The 22,576-nt window shown below is 42.4% G+C and overlaps 1 protein-coding gene across 2 annotated transcripts in view; it reads left to right on the top strand.

The window, feature by feature from the left end:
- Window positions 1-22,576, top strand: part of LOC115210851 — a 74,224-nt gene that overhangs the window by 35,580 nt on the left and 16,068 nt on the right. For both annotated transcript variants that reach the window (XM_036501868.1, XM_029779607.2), the window contains exon 2: window positions 9,524-9,572. The gene's annotated coding sequence lies outside the window, so the exon portion shown is untranslated. The remainder of the gene's footprint in view (window positions 1-9,523; window positions 9,573-22,576) is intronic.

The following is a 22,576-nucleotide window of genomic DNA, read 5'->3' as shown; positions in this document are numbered from 1 at the left end:
TTTTTTCGAAAAACAAAATTAGAATTTGTCGTTATTCTTTTCCTCTATCGAGCAACACACACTGGTAGACAAAATATCATCACGGACACCTGCCAAGTCAATTCCTAATACTCTATCTAATTCATAAAACCTCTCTACCCGTCGCTTAAACTACCTTTGCCCGATGACGTTAATAAAAATCTTCGGCGATTTACCAGCGAAGCTAGTCTCCAGCTCCTACCCTGTTCGAAGATATATGTCTCGTAGCCATACTGCATGCATCGCTTGCTTTTCTCGGCCCTCGCTGCGGTACTCGACGACTAGAATGCAGCCTCGCACTTGTGGTTGTCAGCGACTGTGGAGTACGAAAGCAGGTCATCCATCCGGATTGTTTACCATCACGGCGGTCCAGTCTGGTGGGATCCAAGTCGAAAGGTAGCACCATTGTCTAGCTTAGCACTAGTCTGGGAATTCCTAGGACAGTTGAAGGCAGTTGAGTCAGACATTGTTCCGTGGATCGCGTGAAGCAAGCCAACTGTGCACGACCGTGTTGATTTTGTGCAAATGCTCCGTATGTCAGTTTCCTTGCTTCTCTCTCTCTTTCTCTCTCTCTCTCTCTCTCTCTCTCTCTCCTGCATTGGTATGGTTTAAAACAAAAATCATAATCATTTAACGTCCGTGTTCCACACTAGTTGAACGATTTGACTGGATCCAGTGGCCCCAAGGACTGAATTGTGTTCTTATGACCACTTTGGCATGGTTTCTTAGGCTGGATGCCCTTCCTAATACCAACCACTCTACAGAGTATACTAGTTGCTTTTCGTATGCAACCTTTATTAGTAAGACTGCCATGCAGTTTGCAAGACTATGAGCCCTGAGGAACGACTTTATGCAAGGAGACTGGTATTAATAAAAATATACAGGAATTGGTTGGGAAGACAGAGACAGGTGTTGTGCATTAAAAAAAGGCAAGAGACATGGTGGTGAGAAGGATATTAGTGGGGTGTGTGACCAATGAAAGTATGATGAATAGAACAGTATTAATGGATGGATGGTGGAGGCGCAATGGCCCAGTGGTTAGGGGCAGCGGACTCGCGGTCGTAGGATCGCGGTTTCGATTCCCAGACCGGGCGTTGTGAGTGTTTATTGAGCGAAAACACCTAAAAGCTCCACGAGGCTCCGGCAGGGGATGGTGGTGATCCCTGCTGTACTCTTTCACCACAACTTTCTCTCACTCTTACTTCCTGTTTCTGTTGTACCTGTATTTCAAGGGGCCGGCCTTGTCACTCCCTGTGTCACGCTGAATATCCCCGAGAACTACGTTAAAGGTACACGTGTCTGTGGAGTGCTCAGCCACTTACACGTTAATTTGACGAGCAGGCTGTTCCGTTGATCGTAACCGACGGAGTGCTTCCATTAATGGATGACGGTTTGACTGGATCCAGTGGCCCCAAGGACTGAATCATGTTCTTGTGTCTACTTTGGCATGGTTTCTTTGAGTGGATGCCTTTCCTAATGCCAACCACTCTGCAATGTATACTGGGTGTTTTTCATGTGCAACCTTCATTAGTAAGACTGCCATGCAGTTTGCAAGATTACGAGCCCTGAGGAACGGCTTTATGCACGGAGACTGGTATTAATAAAAATATACAGGAATTGGTTGGGAAGAGAGAGGCAGGTGTTGTGCATTAAAAAAAGGCAAGAGACATGGTGGTGAGAAGGTAGATCAGTTGGGTGTGTGACCAATGAAAGTATGGGTGGAGAGAACAGTATTAATGGATGAAGGGTGGATAACAAGGGAATTGGTGCTGGGTAGTGAAAGAAGTAAGAGGTGCTGTTAAAGGATGTAATGGATAATGGGGATGTCTTGAAGAGGAAGGAAATTGGTGAAGGGCTCAGATGTGCATGCATATATATATATATATATGTGTGTGTGTGTGTGTGTGTATATACATATATATATATATGTGTATATAATGCTTTGTGGTATTTCACCTGCCGCCACGTTCTGAGTTCAAATTCTGCCGAGGACAACTTTGCCTTTCATCCTTTCGGGGTCGATAAATTAAGTACCAGTTGAATACTGTGGTTGATATGATCGGCTGTCTCCCCTCCCCACAAAATCCAGGCCTTGTGCCTATAGTAGAAATAATATATATATATAATATATATATATATATGTACACACACATGCACACAGCTCTACCAGAGCTCAGTTTCACCTAGATGGGCATGTCTTCTTGAGAACCATATATTGCTAGTCATCCTGGTCCTTTGTAATCACCTCCATGAGATTCAGGATCCTAAGTTCAACCTTTTCCACTTCATCCCATTCCTCTGAAACAAGGCAGCATTTAAGTCTATGGATGAAGATGCTCTTGTGGTACCCTGTCAACCAATGTCAATGAAGTGTGCAGTGATAAACTACATGCTGATAGTGCAAGGTCAGATAATCTGATTTCCATGTCTTCCAGTTTTTTTTCAGTTGGTTAACCTGTACCTGAAAACTGTCAATGAAACTAACATTAGATATGTCTGTTTGTGTCCTCTTTATCCATAGTAGTGAGATAATCAACTCTGTATACAGAGACAGGTGTTGTGCATGAAAAAGGTAAGAGACATGATGGTGAGAAGGAGATTAGTGGGGTGTGTGACCTTTGAAAGTATGGGTGAATAGATGGATGGAAGCACTCCGTCGGTTATGACGACGAGGGTTCCGGTTGATCCGAATCAACGGAACAGCCTGCTCGTGAAATTAACGTGTAAGTGGCTGAGCACTCCACAGACACGTGTACCCTTAACGTAGTTCTCGGGGATATTCAGCGTGACACAGAGAGTGACAAGGCCGGCCCTTTGAAATACAGGTACAACAGAAACAGGAAGTAAGAGTGAGAGAAAGTTGTGGTGAAAGAGTACAGTAGGGATCACCACCATCCCCTGCTGGAGCCTCGTGGAGCTTTAGGTGTTTTCGCTCAATAAACACTCACAACGCCCGGTCTGGGAATCGAAACCGCGAGTCCGCTGCCCTAACCACTGGGCATAGAACAGTATTAATGAATAGAACAGTATTAATGGATGACAGTTTGACTGGATCCAGAGACAAATCTGGTACACTGCAGTTGTACAAAGGGGTAGATTAATTTAGTCATTGCAAAGCATGTCAACTGGACGTTCTGCCAGGTATTTCAGTTGCTTAGTCATTCATGTCATTTCTACCACTAAATGAAATAGGAGACCTAACAATTTAAAGGTCCTCACCCGATGTTGCCTGGATATTGGAGGGACAACACATCAGAACATTGATTTCATCCCTGCCCATTGTATTCAACATAATGTGAAGGCACAATGGCCCAGTGGTTAGGGCAGCGGACTCGCGGTCATAGGATCGCGGTTTCGATTCCCAGACCGGGCGTTGTGAGTGTTTATTGAGCGAAAACACCTAAAGCTCCACAAGGCTCCGGCAGGGGATGGTGGTGATCCCTGCTGTACTCTTTCACCACAACTTTCTCTCACTCTTACTTCCTGTTTCTGTTGTACCTGTATTTTTTCAAAGGGCCGGCCTTGTCACTCTCTGTGTCACGCTGAATATCCCCGAGAACTACGTTAAGGGTACACGTGTCTGTGGAGTGCTCAGCCACTTACACGTTAATTTCACGAGCAGGCTGTTCCGTTGATTCGGATCAACTGGAACCCTCGTCGTCGTAACCGATGGAGTGCTTCCATTCAACATAACGACCAGCTCAGATTTACAAGGGTTTACTTCTCAGATCAATTTGACCAGTACTGGGAGAATTGGGGCTAAACAATCAGTGAATGGTTTGTTGATATTTACTGATACCATATTTTCCAACATGCAAATCACAATTTTTCAGACCAAAATTTACAGCCTAAAAAAAAGGTAGGCCAACTTTTATATCAAGTTGATTTTGGGAGGCCAAAAATTCCAAATGAAATGCAGTAGGATTTGAAAAGATAGTAACAATATTTGAATGATTACGTTATATACTTCATTGATTTGTATACTGGACAACACAGTGTCCATATTTCAGTCATTTGCTATTTCAATATCATGCTTGCTTGTGCATAGATGACAATAACAAAAGTATGAAATAAATAAGAAACCCTGTGCTTTTGATAATTATAGCTTGACCAGTAGGCCACATCATCATGCAAGTTATACTTAAATGAAAAAGATATAACTTCAATGTATAAGAATATGATATGCACAAAATATTATGCGACTGGATCAAATTAAAAAATTCATCATTTCAAGAATAGAATTGATGAATATTGACAGAATTATACAATTAAAAACCCATCCCATTCTTATCATCATCATCATCGATTAATGTCCGTTTTCCAAGCTGGCATGGGTTGAATGGTTTGACTGAGGACTGGAGAGCCAGCAGCTGCACCAGGCCCCAATCTGGTCTGGCAGAGTTTCTACAGCTGGATACCCTTCCTAATGCCAACCACTCCGAGAGTGTAGTGGGTGCTTTTTACGTGCTACCGGCACATGAGCCAGTAAGGTGGGCCTGGCAACAATCATGTTTGGATGGTGCTTTTTACGTGCCACTGGCACAGGAGCCAGTCAGGGGTACTGGCATCGGTCACAATCGGTTGGTGCTTTTTACATGCACCAGCACCAGAGCTGGTAAGGTGGGCCTGGCAATGAACATGTTCAGATAGTGCTTTTTACATGCCACCAGTGTAGGAGCCAGTCGGGTGGACCTGGCATTGACCATGTTCAGATAGTGCTTTTTATGTGCCATCGGTACAGGAACCAGCTAGGGGGCACCGGCGCCAGCAACGACAAATAAATTTGCATTTACCAGCAACATCTCTTCCATAGCTAAGTTTATTTAGGAGTATTTTATTTTCCCTGTGAAAATTTGGATAGCAATACATAGAAAGAAATTAAAGAAACGAACACATTTGGATCATCTTATTCCTGTCGATATAAAAAAGGATATTATTATTATTATTATTTGGCAGCAAATTAGCAGAATAGTTAGCATGCCTGGCAAATGCTTATCAGCATTTCACCCGTCTTTAATATTCTGAGTCCAAATTCCACCAAGATTGACTTTGCCTTTCATCTTTTCAGGGTTGATAAAATAAGTACCAGTTGAACACTGGTGTCAATGTAATTGACTCATCCCCTCCCACCAAAATTGCTGCCCTTGTAGCAAAATGTGAAACCATTGTTATTTTATTTGTTAGTTTCACATCTAGTCTTCCATGTTAGCATGGGTTAGGTGGTTACATGTTACTGAGGCATTGTTTTACAGCCACATACCCTTCCCATTATTAACCCTTAGCCATCTTTCAAATAAAGGAGTTTATGCCTATTTTTAGATGTGCAGAGCTAGCAGATGATTTGTTGAAATGGAAATGTCCCAAGTGTCACCATACCTAACCCAGTGATTTTTGTCTGAAGCACAGAATGTAAAACACTTACACAGACATACATGCACAAGCACACACACACACACACACTCACACAAATGCACTCTGACACACACAAACATATCTCTATGGTCCTTTACAGTTTCCATCTACCAAATTCACTCACAAAGCACAGGAGTGGCTGTGTGGTAAGTAGCTTGCTAACCAACCACATGGTTCCGGGTTCAGTCCCACTGCGTGGCATCTTGGGCAAGTGTCTTCTGCTATAGCCCCAGGCCGACCAATGCCTTGTGAGTGGATTTGGTAGATGGAAACTGAAAGAAGCCTGTCGTATATATGTATATGTGTGTGTGTGTTTGTGTGTCTGTGTTTGTCTCCCCCACCATCGCTTGACAACCGATGCTGGTGTGTTTACGTCCCCGTCACTTAGCGGTTCGGCAAAAGAGAACGATAAAATAAGTACTGGGCTTACAAAGAATAAGTCCCGGGGTCGATTTGCTCGACTAAAGGCGGTGCTCCAGCATGGCCACAGTCAAATGACTGAAGCAAGTAAAAGAGTAAAGAGTAAAGCATTGGGCTGCTTCATATTATAGTAGAAAAGTGAACTTTTTAACCACATAGCCATGGCTGCACCTATAAGTTTTGAGTTGATCTTTATCTCATTGCCACTATTTTTATCTCTTTCCAGTACCATCCAATCACTCCCACCCTCTAGTCTAAAATATGACTAGTCATGTAGTTACATCAACAGCAACTCTGGTCTCTCCTCATACTTTCACCCTTCGATACCTAGCATAAAGCCACTCCACTTGAGGCTCATGGTCTTGCAAGCTGCATGACAACCTTATGAAAAATGCATCCAGTACACACTGTAAAATAGAAGGGCATCCAACCATTGAAACTATGTCAAAGCAGACACTGGAGCACAATCCAGCCCTTGGACCCCTTGGTTTCTATCAAACTGTCCAACCCATGCCAGCATGGAACATGGGCATTATAAGATGATGATAGTGGTATAAGTTTGTATTTATTACGTGGGCCCCCGTGCCAGTGGCACGTAAAAGCACCATCCGTTCGTGTCCGTTGCCAGCCCCGCCTGGCCCCCGTGCCGGTGGCACGTAAAAGCACCATCCGTTCGTAGCCGTTTTCCAGCTCCGTCTGGCACCTGTGCAGGTGGCACGTAAAAAGCACCCACTACACTCACAGAGTGGTTGACGTTAGGAAGGGCATCCAGCCGTAGAAACACTGCCAGATCAGACTGGGCCTGATGCAGCCTTCCGGCTTCACAGACCCCAGTTGAACCGTCCAACCCATGCTAGCATGGAAAACGGACGCTAAATGATGATGATGATGTTTTCAAGTGATGAGTGGATACGAACCAAGACAGTTGCTTTTATATCCTGTTGTGAGTATTATCATGTATCAGTGGTCAAAACTTTCAACAACCAGTCTGTCTAACTGTAAGTGGGGGACCAAATGGGACTACAATTAATTGTTGAAACTACATGTAACACTGTAACATAATGAAGCTAAATATTTGATTACATTATATACTATGTTGATTTGTATGCTGGAAAACACAGTGTTCAAACTTCAGACATAATCATAAGTATTCTTATTTTCAGACATAGTGTATCTGAGATTACATTATCTGAAGCACCCAGTCTTTCTATTTATTTATTTATTTATTGGATTACATGGTGTAACTTGATGAATATTTGGTTGTTATTTTTAGCAGATAGAGCAATTATGTGGAGACTCCCTTCTTGGCCCAAAACATTATAATATGAATGGATAATGTGTCTGTAAACCATGCCACAGAATGGTAATGAAAGATGCAGTGGGCAAAGCTTAGACTAAGTGGAACATATCTCTAGCTTGGTTATGATGGCAGTGTTGGTATATTGACATAGCTTAGACATTTTTGTAAGCCATGTAAACATGAAAAAAAAACTTTGTCTAGACCCATTTTAACCAAAATCAAATAGAGCTATGATCAAAGACAATTCAACCATGACCATTCTGTTTTGTGTACTCAGGATTACGTTATCCAAAGTCCTTTCTTAAAGTGGTAGGATATGATTTACTGGAGATTTGGCTGCTTTTCCAACAAGTCAAGCGACCATATTAAGGCTTCCATCTTTGGCCGATTTAAATTTATGATGATGATGATGGCTTAGTTTTTTTTTTCTTCAAATATTTTTAATATCTGATTATTATTATGTTCTGAGTTCAAATTCCATTGAGGTTGACTTTGCCTTTCACCCTTCCAGGGTCGATGAACTCCAGTTTTATTGGAACTTCAGGAGTCTTGCATATGTAGTGGGTTTGCTACCTGCAGCCTACAGTACCATGCTATCTGTTTTTTGGGGGTTTTTTTCCAACTATCTGATGATTATGCTCATGCTGAAGAGGCAAACTTTTTGTAACAGCTCTACTGGGTACTCTATTATAAGTCCTGGGGTCGATTTGCTCAACTAAAAGGCGGTGCTCCAGCATGGCCGCAGTCAAATGACTGAAACAAGTAAAAGAGTAAGGCAGCAAGCTGACAGAATCATTAGAATGCTAGGCAAGGTGCTTAACGGTATTTTATCCGTCTTCACATTCTGAGTTCAAATTCCGCCAAGGTCGACTTTGCCTTTCATCCTTTCAGGGTTGATAAATTAAGTACCAGTTACACACTGGGGTCGATGTAATTGACCAGTCCCCTCCTCACAAGTTTCAGACCCTGTGCCTATAGCAGAAAGGATTATTATTATCGAGTGAGAGAGCAGCGCATACCATCAAAGTGACACTGGGGTGCAAATATACAAAGCTCAATATAAACATCATGGCTACCTGTCTGATAAGGGTACACCAAGCACATGCATCACAACCATATGTGCATGGCATGGTGATCTCTTGTCAAGATAAACAGTGCATGACCTTGCAGATGGGGCCCAGTTAGAATTTTCTTCAGGTTGAGTAGCCCATCCTGCTCAAAATGATGAACAAAACACCCATGTTTCTAGAGGTGAATTATTCAAACCCCAAATAATTCCTCTCAATACATGACTATGATGCTCCCCCACTACTTCTGCTCATGATTAGAGATGCACATATCATCAGCCACTAAGGAGGGACATGTTCGACTATTTATGGTCAAGCAAATCTGATGTTGAGCAGAATATTTGCTGTAGTCCATCTTTTATACCATTATCTCTTTATCACAGATTTTGTTGGAGCTCCTGGAGTCTTGTATGTGTAGCAGGCTTACTACCTGCAACCTACGGTACCATGCCATTCATTCTTTTGAGCTAATACTTTCCTGATTATTCTGGCCATGCCAAGGGGGAAGAACCTTTTGTAACAGTTCTACTAGGCACTCTATTCCAATTTCCTTTATATTCCTCTTGATGCCTTCTGATACTGTTCCCAAGGACCCAACAATAATTGGCTCTATCTTCACCTTCTTCATTTTCCATAGCCAGGCTATTTTGTACATAGGAAGGCTATATCTATCAATCTTTTTTCTTCTTTCTTGACTATTCGTGGGTCAAAGGGGCATGCAACGTCTACTATATAGCATTATGTGGTGCACCTTGTCCACCACCACTAGGTCCATTATCTCTCTCTATATAAACGGCAGTTTGTGTGTCTGTGTGTCTGTCAGGTTGTACCCTCACCCTGACCACGGCTTTCAACCGATTCTGATGAAACTTGACACACACATAGCCCAATGTCATAATTCAAAACTATCGCAGCGAAAATTTTTAAAAGTTTCCCCCAGTTCTGAAAAAATCGATAAATTCGACATGGGGTCGAGAATCTAAGCTTTTTATATGCAACACATTTTCTGGACTGTACGTGGGCTGTTCACGCGTTGGGAGGCGCAATGATGTTTTCATGTTTTCGCCCAAAGGGACAGCTAGGAATATCGTATACACAGAAGTATTTGAGTGAAGAGAAGACATTGCAACTTACACATGCGCCTTCTTTCCCTAGAGGGAAAGGACTAGATTGGGATTAGTCTTTGCCTACTAGGGGCTCTTACATACCCGGGCAATGCCGGGCTATGCTGCTAGTTATTATTATTATTATCATCATCATCATCAATATTATTATTAATCTGATTATTTACATTGTTTATTTTCAGTTGTGCTATGGACTATAAAAAATTGTTAGATTGCTGAAGTTTATTGAAGGTAATGTATTAAAACTATTTCTTTTAATGCTTTAAAGCTCACTAAATATCATTTGAAATTATGTGTGTTTACTCTTTACTTGTTTCAGTCATTTGACTGCGGCCATGCTGGAGCACCGCCTTCAATCGAGCAACTTGACCCTGGGACTTATTCTTTTGTAAGCCCAGTACTTATTTTATCGGTCTCTTTTGCCGAACTGCTAAGTAACGGGGACATAAACACACCAGCATCGGTTGTCAAGCAATGCTAGGGGGACAAATACAGACACACAAACACACACACACATACATATATATATGATGATGATATATACGACGGGCTTCTTTCAGTTTCCGTCTACCAAATCCACTCACAAGGCTTTGGTCAGCCCGAGGCTATAGTAGAAGACACTTGCCCAAGGTGCCACGCAGTGGGACTGAACCCAGAACCATGTTTATCATAATTAATTTAAATAATCTGTTTGCATATTCTTTAATGAATAATTTCAACAAGTATGGAAGAAGAGTAGAGAGTGTAGGAAAGTGCTATTTCTAGATATGTTGTTAGAGGCAACAGGATGAGGTCAGAATAAATTGCTGCTCAAGAGGAAGGCCAATGTTTATGATGCTGTTATTTGTATTGTAATATGAGGTCACCATGGGAGATCATGTGGTTATCCTGCCTTACATTTATAGCGACTTTTAAGGTTGTAGTTGCATATTGGCCTTGGCTAGAGTTTGAGGTACAAGACTGTTTCTTTGATGTGAACAATGGTTGTGTCTTCATGTTGTGAGGTTTTTGTTCATGAAGGTTGTGCAACTATGGTTTAAGATGTCCAGGTTACATGTGGATGATGTTGCATGCTTGTGTACAGGGCATCAAGTGCTTGATGCTTGTGTGCAGAACATTAGGAGTGGCATCATCTATGAATGAGTGGACGGTGCTGGAGATGATGGCAAGAAGATCATAGTTGTCCCTGAGAAAGAGTGTAAAGGGCATAACTGATACTTGGTGTGCTCATCATCATCATCATCATCATCGTTTAACGTCTGTTTTCCATGCTAGCATGGGTTGGACGGTTCGACTGGGGATCTGGGAAGCCAGAAGGCTGCACCAGACTCCAGTCTGATCTGGCAGTGTTTCTACAGCTGGATGCCCTTCCTAACGCCAACCACTCCGAGAGTGTAGTGGGTGTTTTTTATGTGCCACCGGCAATGGTAAATGGTAGAAAGCATCAGAGATAGTCCCATTAGCACATCATTATTTCAACTCTACAAAGAACAGTCCTCGACAAACCACAGCCTGTAAGACTTTTTGAATAGCACACCTTTTTTTTTTTTTCTTAGTAGTGTAGTATACCTGATGATGCGCCATACTTCATGTGGTTCACTTCTCAAAAAAGGTTGGCCACACCTAACCAAGAACTTGGCTCCAAAACATCAGACTTGAAGTGCCACCTACCAAATCAACTGTCTTTCTTACCAAGAACCTTAGTATTAACCCTTTAATGTTCAGATTATTCTGTCAAATGTGATGTTTGGTTATTTAAAATGGTTTGAATTAATCATGTATTATCTTGTAGTTTAGAGATTTCAGTGATGTGATTTTTTAGTTTTAGAATGACATGGTAGGGCTGAGGTGAGAGGCGAGCTCTGGTCAGTTTCAATATAAAACAGGTTAAATATTTTGGCCGGTTTGAATGTTAAAGGGTTAAACAATACACTAGATTCATCATGGACTGTTGGTCCTGCCTGGACACCAAATCTATATAACAAATTATAAAAAACACAACACTTCACTTCACATCATTATATGTTGCACGCAGCCCATATTCATAAACCACTTTCCTTAACAAACACCTACTGTCATAGCTCTCTAAATAATGATTTGTTACATGGACACACAGACTTGAGTGTTGGAAAAGGGAACAATTGATTATATCAACTCCAGTACTTGACTGGTAACATATTTTATTAATCCCAGAAAGGTTTGAACTCCGAACATAAAATACCATATAGCGAGGTCGAAAAGTTTCAAGTGAGGTCGTTGCCAGTACCACCTGACTGCCCCCCGTGCCGGTGGCACATAAAAGCACCCACTACACTCTTAGAGTGGTTGATGTTAGGAAGGGCATCCAGCTGTAGAAACTCTGCCAGATCAAGATTGGAGCCTGGTGCAGCCATCTGGTTCGCCAGCCCTCAGTCAAATCGTACAACCCATGCTAGCATGGAAAGCGGACGTTAAACAAACGATGAAATACCACTAATCATTTGTCTGACATTCTAATGTTTCTACCACTTTGCTTTGCTCATAATGATTTCTTATTTGGGTGCAAGTTGAGCAATTTCATAAGGAATGGGTGTCAAATCAGTCTCAGTACTTGACTGATCTTCTGTTTTATTGCCTATAGAAGGATGGAAAGTAAACTTGACTTCAAGAGGTTTTAAACTCAGTGTGTTGGAGCTGGAACGAACATTTTGCCTGACACTTTAATGACTGCCAATCCACTGCTTTTGGTCTGTAAATAATTATTTCTACTCTAGGCACAAGGCCTTGAAAATTTTGGGGCTGGGGGCTAGTCAATTATATCAACTCCAGTGCATATCTGGTACTCATTTCATCGACCCCAAAAGGATGAAAGGCAAAGTCAACCTCAGTAGAATTTGAACTCAAAGCATAGTGGCAGACGAAATACCACTAAGCATTTTGCCCAGTGTGCTAATGATTCTGCCAGCTTGCCGCCTTCCTTTGGTTTCATCATCATCGTTTAGCGTCCGTTTCCCATGCCAGCATGGGTTGGACAGTTCAACTGGGGTCTGGGAAGCCAGAAGGCTGCACCAGGCCCAGTCTGATCTGGCAATGTTTCTATGGCTGGATGCCCTTCCTAACGCCAACCACTCCATGAGTGTAGTGGGTGCTTTTTACATGCCACCGGCACAGGTGCCAGACGAGTCTGGCAAATGGGCACAAACGGATGGTGCTTTTTACGTGCCACCGGCACGAGGCCAGTCGGGGTGGGACTGGCAACGGCCACGAACGGATGGTGCTTTTTACGTGCCACCGGCGCGAGGCCAGTCGGGGCGGCGCTGGCAAGGGCCACGTTCGGATGGTTCTCTTACATGCCACCGGCACTGGTAACTCAGCTGCAATTTCCATTGATCGATTTCGATTCTGATTCTCACTTGCCTCAACAGGTCTTCACAAGTAGAGTTTTGTGTCCCAAGAAGGGAAGGTATGCATAAGTGGGCTGGCTACATCCCATGTAGAAGGCCACGGGTTATGGTCTCACTTGTCCTGCTGGGTCTTCTCACACACAGCATACTTCCAGAGGTCTCAGTCTCTTGTCATTTCCTTGGTGAGACTTAAAGTTCGAAGGTCGTGCTTCACCACCTCGTCCCAGGTTTTCCTGGGTCTGCCTCTTCCACAGGTTCCCTCAACCGCTAGGGTGTGGCACTTTTTCACACAACTATCTTCATCCATTCTCGCCACATGCCCATACCAGCACAAACATCTCTCTTGCACACCACATCTGATGCTTCTTAGGTCCAGCTTTTCTCTCAAGGTACTTACACTCTGTCGAGTATGAATACTGACATTACACATCCATCGGAGCATACTGGCTTCATTTCTTGCGAGCTTACGCATATCCTCAGCAGTCACGGCCCATGTTTCACTGCCATGTAGCATGGCTGTTCGTACACACGCGTCATACAGTCTGCCTTTTACTCTGAGCGAGAGGCCTTTTGTCACCAGCAGAGGTACGAGCTCTCTGAACTTTGCCCAAGCTATTCTTACTCTAGCAGTTACACTTTCAGCACACCCGCCCCGCTGCTGACCTGGTCATCTAGGTAACGGAAGCTATCAACTATTTCTAGTTTTTCTCCCTGGAAAGTGACAGAAGTTGGTCTCAGAATATAGCAGGAATATAGCATCAGTGGTACTTTTCCCTGGCACGAACCCAAACTGCATCTCATCTAAACTAACTCTCTCTCTAATTAGTTGGGCTTAATAATGACTATTCTTTATCAGGGCTGACATGGTGCCAAAATAAACCTATTGCCAAATTAAAGTAAAAGTCTCTACAAATTCGATCAGCCTGTTAAAAATAGCTAATTCTCTAGCAAATCACACCCCCACTGTCTGAAACAAAAAAAATGAAGACAAGATGGTCATAGTTAGAATGCCTTTTTGCCATATGTTTGCTCAGTTAGGGCCGACCTGTGGCTGAACAACATCATCATCATCACCATTTATTCTTTTTATGTTTAAACCAGCCATATCTGGCCCAAATATATGCTACGTTTTACATTCAAACTGGCCACATCTAGCCTCTCACACCTAACCTACATTGACATTCTAACGATAAACAATCACATCATTGAAACCCCAAAGCTGTAAGGTAATGCAGGATTAATTCAAAACAGTTTGAGTGAAAAAGCATTACATTTAACAGAGTAATCTGAACACTGAAGGGTTAATGTCCATGTCCCACACTGGAATGAGTTGGATGGTTTGACAAGATTCAGTGGTCCAATGACTGCGTCATGCCCCAGTGTCTGCTTTGACATGGTTTCTGTGTCTGGGTGCTTTTCTCATGACACCAGTAATAGTTAGGCCACCATGCAGCTTGCAGGCCTATGAGACCTGAGCAGAAGGTTTCATAGCAGATAAAGGTTCTGGAGGGTCCAGTTTGCTGGACATTGTTGTAGAGCTGAAAACGAGGCAATTTCTCCTCTTCTCCTCTGGAAGCCATCTACTCACAATACCAGAGGGCGCACACTCTCCTACCCTGATGTAATCTCCAGGGATACAGGCATCCAGTAACAGGACCTCCGTAATGCTATGATGGACCGTTAAGTCTGGCATAGCGTGGTAAATTCCATTGTCTCGAACACGGTCGAACAATGATGATGATGATGAGAGAAAGGGGTGAAGCAGAGTAGTTTCTTGTAAGGGAGCTACGGGGCTACTCACATTTAGGAAAAAGGGAGAAATGAAATCATTAGTAGCTGCAAAGTGGTGATGAGGTGTCCAGGTGGCACCTCGAGATACAAGGTGAGCAGAAGTGAGTGCAAACAGAGGAGCTAGGAGTGGATGGGGGTTTGTGAGAGGATATGGGTAAGGGGAAGTAGGTAATGTCTAACAATTGGATAGGGTTGAAGAGCAGATTTAAGGGAGGCTGAGGAATGTAGTAAGAGAGTAACAGGACAGTGATGATTATATGGTTGACATGGGGAGGATAACAGAGAGAGTCAGACAAAATGCTTGATGTCGGAATTCAGTGGCCCATTTTTTGTTATGATCTAATTTTGAACAGAAATTCCTGTTAATCATAGTGTCATTAAGCAAGACTGGAAAAATAAACTATTGCGATGGGTTTAATTAAACTTTGTTAATATATAGGTGCTGGCATGGCTATGTGGTAAGAAGTTTGCTTCCCAACCACATGGTTCCGGGTTCAGTCCTTCTGTGTAGCACTTTGGGCTAGTGTCTTCAACTATAACCCTGGGCTGACCAAAGCCTTGTGAGTGGATTTTGGAGTTGGAAAGTGAAAGAAGCTCTCTGTGTGTGTGTAACCCCAAGCACTGCTTGACAACTGATGGAATAAGTACCAGGTTTAATTTTAAAAAAGTACTGAGGTCAATTCATTCAACTGAAACTCTTCATGGTAGTGCACAGCATGGCCTCAGTCCAGAGACTAAAAAATGCCATAGACAAAAGATAGTTAATAGCAGGAGCATTGAAAAGATGGCTAGAAATATTTACGCAGCAAAGAAAAAAAAATATGAGTCAAGTTAGTAATATTTAAATTTCAGTGGAGGCGCAATGGCCCAGTGGTTAGGGCAGCGGATTCGCGGTCGTAGGATCGCAGTTTCAATTCCCAGACCAGGTGTTGTGAGTGTTTATTGAGCGAAAACACCTAAAGCTCCACGAGGCTCCGGCAGGGGATGGTGGTGATCCCTGCTGTACTCTTTCACCACAACTTTCTCTCACTCTTCCTGTTTCTGTTGTACCTGTATTTCAAAGGGCTGGCCTTGTCACTCTCTGTGTCACGCTGAATATCCCCGAGAACTACGTTAAGGGTACACGTGACTGTGGAGTGCTCAACCACTTACACGTTAATTTCATGAGCAGGCTGTTCCGTTGAATCGGATCAACTGGAACCCTTGTCGTCGTAACCGACGGAGTGCTTCCATTTAAATTTCAGCAAGTACAATAGACAACTCATGTCATGACCTGTCTTTTTATGATCTAGGAAATATATTGTTAGTTTATAGCTTTGTCTTCTACATGCCACTCACTGGTGGTTGACTAAAGCCACTTTGGAGTGAGGTAGTTATTGTTATGACATTTTTGTTTTCCAATGTTATGAAATGTCAGTTCTTGCTAATCAAATTATGTAATCTGACTAAACTGTTCAATGTTCATGAATAGCCCATAGTTGGTATTTGGTGAGATTGGTCTTCTCTTTTACTCTTTTATTTGTTTCAGTCATTTGACTGTGGCCATGCTGGAGCACCGCCTTTTAGTCAAGCAAATCGGCCCCAGTACTTATTCTATTGGTCTCTTTTACCGAACCGCTAAGTTAGGGGGACGTAAACACACCAGCATCGGTTGGGGTGACAAACACAGACACACAAACATATACACACATACATATATATATACGATGGGCTTCTTTCAGTTTCTGTTTACCAAATCCACTCACAAGGCTTTGGTCAGCCCGAGGCTATAGTAGAAGACACTTGCCCAAGGTGCTATGCAGTGGGACTGAACCCGGAACCATATGGTTCGTAAGCAAGCTACTTACCACACAGCTACTCCTATGCCTGTTATGAATATTATAAAAGAATGCTTAGCTAGCCCAAGTGTAAAACTGGGAAGTTTATTTGTATGAGTATTAATACCCCAGAATGACTACAGCCAGATAAACGGGACCAGTAAAAGAATATATTTGTATGTTTATGTATATGCATAGGTCTGGTTGTGTGGTTAAGAAGTGTGCTTCCCAACTACATGGTTTCGAGTTCAGTGCCTCTACGTGGCACCTTGGGCAAATGGGTTTGGTAGACAGAAACTGAAAGAAGCCCATTGTGTGTGTGTGTGTGTGTATATATATATATATATATATATATATATACATGTATGTACAGATGTACAGCATCAGATGCCAGTGGGGAAAACTAGAAGCAGTTGATAGCTTCCGTTACCTAGGTAACCAAGTCAGTAGTTGGAGTGGATGCTCCAAGATGATATCTGCTAGAATAAGAATACGCTGGGCGAAGTTCAGAGACCTCCTACTTCTGTTAGTAACAAAGGGCCTCTCTCTCAGGTGGAGATTGTATGATGCCTGTGAAGAAGTGTCACACCCTAACAGTGGAGAGAACCTGTGAAAGAGGTAGACCCAGGAAGACATGGGACAAGGTGGTGAAGCATGATCTTCGAATGTTGGGCTTCATGGAGACAATGACAAGTGACTGAGACCTTTGGCGATATGCTGTGCTTGAGAAGACTCATCAAGCCAAGTAAAATTGTAGTTATGACCAATGTCAGTGTCACATAACTGGCATGTATAAAGTACCGCTTAAGCTTTGGGCCTCATGGAGGTAGCGACAGGTGACCAAGACAACTGGCACGTGAAAAGCACCCACTACACTCTTGAATTGGTTGGCATTAGGAAGGGCATCCAGCCTAAGAAACCATGCCAAATCAGATTTGAACCTGGTGCATCTTACCAGTTCTCAATAAAACTATCCAACTCATGCCAGCATGGAAAACAGACATTAAATGATGACAATGGTGACTAGAGAGGCACTCTCAATTCATACACATATATAGGCGCAATGGCCTAGTGGTTAGGGTAGCGGACTCGCGGTCATAGGATCGCGGTTTCGATTCCCAGACCGGGCGTTGTGTGTGTTTATTGAGCGAAAACACCTAAAAGCTCCACGAGGCTCCGGCAGGGGTTGGTGATCCCTGCTGTACTCTTTCACCACTCTTTCTCCCACTCTTTCCTCTGTTAGCCTGTTCGCTTAGCCAGCGGAGTGGCGTCATTCAAAGGCTAAAACAATGCGAACGCATTGTGACCAGCGATGTGTGACAACATCTGATGGTCTGGTCGGTCATGTGATCATGTGTGTGATATATGCACATAGAGGTATATATTTGTATGTGTGTCTTTTTCTTGACGTCATGTGATAGTTGTAAATGAGCATCATTGTCATAAAACTAATTACTATAATTTCCAATTTTATGTAAAAGCATGTTTGGCCACGTAGAAATATTGGAAACAGGTGAGGGTTGACAACTGCAGACAATTTGCCTCAATGAATTCTGTCTGTCCTATGCAAGCATGGAGAAGGGTCATTAAAATGAAGATGATGATGTCTGTGTATATCTTTATATATAAAAGTCAAGTTGTGTGTCTGTCTCCTACGATTTAGATTCCTAACTACTCCCACATTTTGCGGTGCAGTTTAACCAAAACCGGGTATCTTATAGCCGTCATTCATATCGAGCCCTTCTGGGTATTAGCATGAGTCTACGATTTAAAAAAAAATTTAGCATCATTTTTTCCCATTTTTAATGCATTTTTTGCTATTATATAAGGGAAGTAACTCTCTAAAAATGCTTATATAGTTATTTCCCTTACAAACCCAAGCAACGCCGGGCGATACTGCTGGTATATATATATATATATATATATAACAATTGCAGTGTGGAAGATGTTTATAAACCATTTAAGAAACTCACAAAAACTGTTAGATTCACTTCAACATTTGAATTTAATCTGCCAAAATATTTTCATCGCTTTGAGACCACGACCTGTTCACTGACAAAATTCCATGCTGCAGCACAGAATTTTGTCAGTGTGTTTCTTAAATGGCTTATAAACACCTTCCACACTGCAATTGTTTGCATTCCAGCACACTATCTCAGATCATGTCACTTGCTATGCAAGTACATCTCCATAATATATATATATATATATATATATGTATAACCCAAAACAAAACTGTAGCTATCACTCAGAAGCAACTTTATTGTATGTTTGATTTATTTAGCACAGATCAAAATTATATTAACTTTCATAAATTACCATATTTTCCCTTTTGTTCAATAAAATATCTTTCAATGCTTTTTACATGCTCCCTGTCTTGCTAAGAAAAGGGAAATATTCTAATGTTTTGATTGTCCATGGACACAAATGCTGTATTTCTAAAAAAATCTAAAAACATTATCTTGCATTTTTAGGCAAAATGCTTAGCAGTATTTCACCCTTCTTTACATTCTGAGTTCAAATTTCGCCAAGGTCAGCTTTGCCTCTCATCCTTTTGGTGTCAGTAAAACAAGTACCAGCTGTGTACTGGGATTCATGTTATCGACTTGCCTCTCCCACTATGTTTCAGGCACTTTACCTATAATAGAAAAGATTATTTTGACATTGCTCTCATTTTACACAGCAGAATAAGTATTCGTTTGTACAAGCTGTCTAAACTATGTGTACTAATAGTAAAATCAAACCATGTTATTAATGGTGATATTACTCATGATTAGGAATTCAAGATTCAAGTAAGAGGTTTGCTTACCTGCAAAACAAGCTTGCTTTTTAACCACACACCCAACTAAATTATATTTGCAACCATGTGGTTTCCAGTTCGGTCCTTCAGTGCAGCACCTTGGGCAAGTGTCTTCTACTATAGCCCCAGGCCAATCAATACCTTGTGAATGATTTGGTTGATGGAAACAGTGTGGAAGCCCATCATGTGTGTGCTTGTGTATGTCTATCTGTGTGCATATTTTCCCATGGCCAGACATTTTTTTTTTTACAGAAGAATGGAAATGAACAATTTTGCCTGCTTGACTATGACAATTGTTTACAACCTTCACCTGATGTCTAAACAAGAGTACACATATATATTTCTTTATTGCATACAAGGGGCTAAACATAGAGGGGACAAACAAAGATAGACAAAGGTATTAAATTGATTATATCGACCCCAGTTCGTAACTGGTACTTTATTTATCAACCCCAAAAGGATGAAAGGCAAAGTCGACCTCAACAGAATTTGAACTCAGAATGTAACAGCAGATGAAATACCTATTTCTTTACTACCCACAAGGGGCTAAACACAGATGGGACAAACAAGGACAGACAAACAGATTAAGTCGATTACATCAACCCCAGTGCGTAACTGGTACTTAATTTATCGACCTCAAAAGGATGAAAGGCAAAGTCGACCTCAATGGAATTTGAACTCAGAATGTAACGGCAGATGAAATACCGCTAAGCATTTCGCCCGGCTCGCTAACATTTCTGCCAGCTCGCCGCGTACACATACAATTTCCATCTGCCAAATCCACTTACAAAGCTTTGATCAACCCACTGCTGTAATAGAAAACATTTACCCAAGGTTCTGTGCAATTGGACTGAACCTGAAACCACAAAGTTGGGAAGCAAGCTTCTTGACCACACAGCCACACACATACCTCTTTTGAAAGCCCTCCAGTTCTGCATTGTATTGAATGGTGAAAAGCAGTCAACTGCAACTGAACAGTGCATATATAAAATGGTTTCACCTTAGGTGTAATTTAGTCTCTTGTAAGATTAACAGACTCACCTTTAGGTGCACCCAAGTGTTCCAAGGGATTCACATGAAGCAATGTACCACATGAGACATCTGAGCAGTTCGCAACTTCTGTTATTTGGTTGGTCTTTACTCTTTTACTTGTTTCAATCATTTGACTGCAGCCATGCTGGAGCACCACCTTAAAAAGTTTTAGTCAAAGAAATTGACCCCAGGACTTACTCTTTGTAAGCCTAGCACTGATTCTATCACTCTTTTACCACACTGCTAAGTTACAGGAAAATAAATACACAAGCATTGGTTGTTAAGTGATGGCAGGGTGATAAACAGACACACACATCATCATCATCATCATCATCGTTTAATATCCATCTTCCACGCATGCGTGGTTAGGATGGTTCACAGGACCTAGCCAGGTAGAAAAACTACCCTATGCTACTCTATTTTGGCAGGGTTTTTACGGTTAGATGCCCTTCCTAAAACCACCAACCACTTGGCAGAATGGACTCAGTGCTTTTTATGTGGCACTAGCACACACACACATATATATATATATGTGTATGGATTTGCAATGGCCCAGTGGTTAGGGCAGCGGACTCATGGTCGGAGGATCGCAGTTTCGATTCCCAGACCAGGCGTTGTGTGTGTTTATTGAGTGAAAACACCCAAAGCTCCACGAGGCTCCGGCAGGGGGTGGTGGCAGCTCCTGTTGTACTCTTTCGCCCCAACTTTCTCTCACTCCCTCTTCCTGTTTCTTGAGTAATGCTGCGATGGACTGGCATCCTGTCCAGCTGGGGGTAACACATACACCACAGAAACCGGGAAACCGGGCCCTTGAGCCTGGCTAGGCTTGAAAAGGGTGCATAAAAAAAATGTGTGTGTGTGTGTATGTGTATATACACACAATGGGCTATTTTCAGTTTCCTTCTACCAAATCCACTCACAAGACTTTGGTCAGCCCAAAACTATAGTAGAAGACACTTGAGCAAGGTGCTACGTAGTGGAACTGAACCTAGAACCATGTGGCTGGGAAGCAAGCTTCTTACCACACAGCCTTGTCTGCGCCTATGATACATGATAGAATTACTCTTACTCTTTACTCTTTTACTTGTTTCAGTCATTTGACTGTGGCCATGCTGGAGCACCGCCTTTAATCGAGCAACTCGACCCTGAGACTTATTCTTTGTAAGCCCAGTACTTATTCTATCGGCCTCTTTTGCCGAACCACTAAGTAACGGGGACATAAACACACCAGCATCGGTTGTCAAGCAATGCTAGGGAGACAAACACATACACACAAACATACACACACATACATATATATATATACGACAGGCTTCTTTCAGTTTCCGTCTACCAAATCCGCTCACAAGGCATTGGTCGGCCTGAGGCTATAGCAGAAGACACTTGCCCAAGATGCCACGCAGTGGGACTGAACCTGGAACCATGTGGTTGGTAAGCAAGCCGCTTACCACACAGCCACTCCTGTGCCTATAGTGCAAGAAATAACATTTTGATGTAAGTCAGAAGTTGCTGAATGAACTACTGCCCCTATTACGAACAAGGCTTTTATCTCTGAGCAAATAACAAATTATAAGAAACATTTAAATGAGAACCTGCTGTATAACAGCTGTTCTCCAAGATATAACTATGACTCCTTTCTTGAATGCATTAGGATTACTTAAGTGAAATGGTTGTCTTGTTTGTTGATACCATTTAAATCAGCCACATCAAGCCCAAATATTCTACCTGTTTTATGTTCACATTGGCCAGATCCAACCCCTTTTTCTAAAAAAACAATCACATCATCATAAAAAGCACTATCCGAATCGTGGCCGATGCCAGCGCCGCCTCGACTGGCTTCCGTGTCGGTGGCACGTAAAAAGCACCATATAAGCCAGTGCCGCCTCGACTGCACCAATCCGACCGTGGCCGATGCCAGCCTCGCCTAGCACCAGTGCAGGTGGCACGTAAAAAGCACCCACTACACTCACGGAGTGGTTGGCATTAGGAAGGGCATCCAGCTGTAGAAACATTGCCAGATAAGATGGAGCCTGGTGCAGCCTTCTGGCTTCCCAGAACCCCGGTCGAACCGTCCAACCCATGCTAGCATGGAGAACGGACGTTAAACGATGATGATGATCATCATCATCATCATCGAAATCTTGAAACTAATGAGATAATGCATGATTAATCAAAAACTGTAATAAAAACAATATGTAAGCATTATATTTGACCAACTAATCTGAATGCTAAAGGGTTAAACTCCTGAAGCAGAGCAGCCTGTCTTGACAGAGTTTGGTTTAAAGCAGTGGTTCCCAAAGTGGGTGGTATTGCTCCCCTCTTCTTCTTGTCTTGAGACAGCATTCACCCGGGGTGGGTTGAGCTGGTTTCATTCATCCTCAATGCTGCATCTCTCACAAACGCTGACCAGGC

Source organism: Octopus sinensis, linkage group LG4 (genome assembly GCF_006345805.1).
Source record: "Octopus sinensis linkage group LG4, ASM634580v1, whole genome shotgun sequence".
Classification (NCBI taxonomy): domain Eukaryota; kingdom Metazoa; phylum Mollusca; class Cephalopoda; order Octopoda; family Octopodidae; genus Octopus; species Octopus sinensis.
Note: the sequence above shows the minus strand (reverse complement) of the source record. Positions and strands in the feature narration are given on the sequence as shown.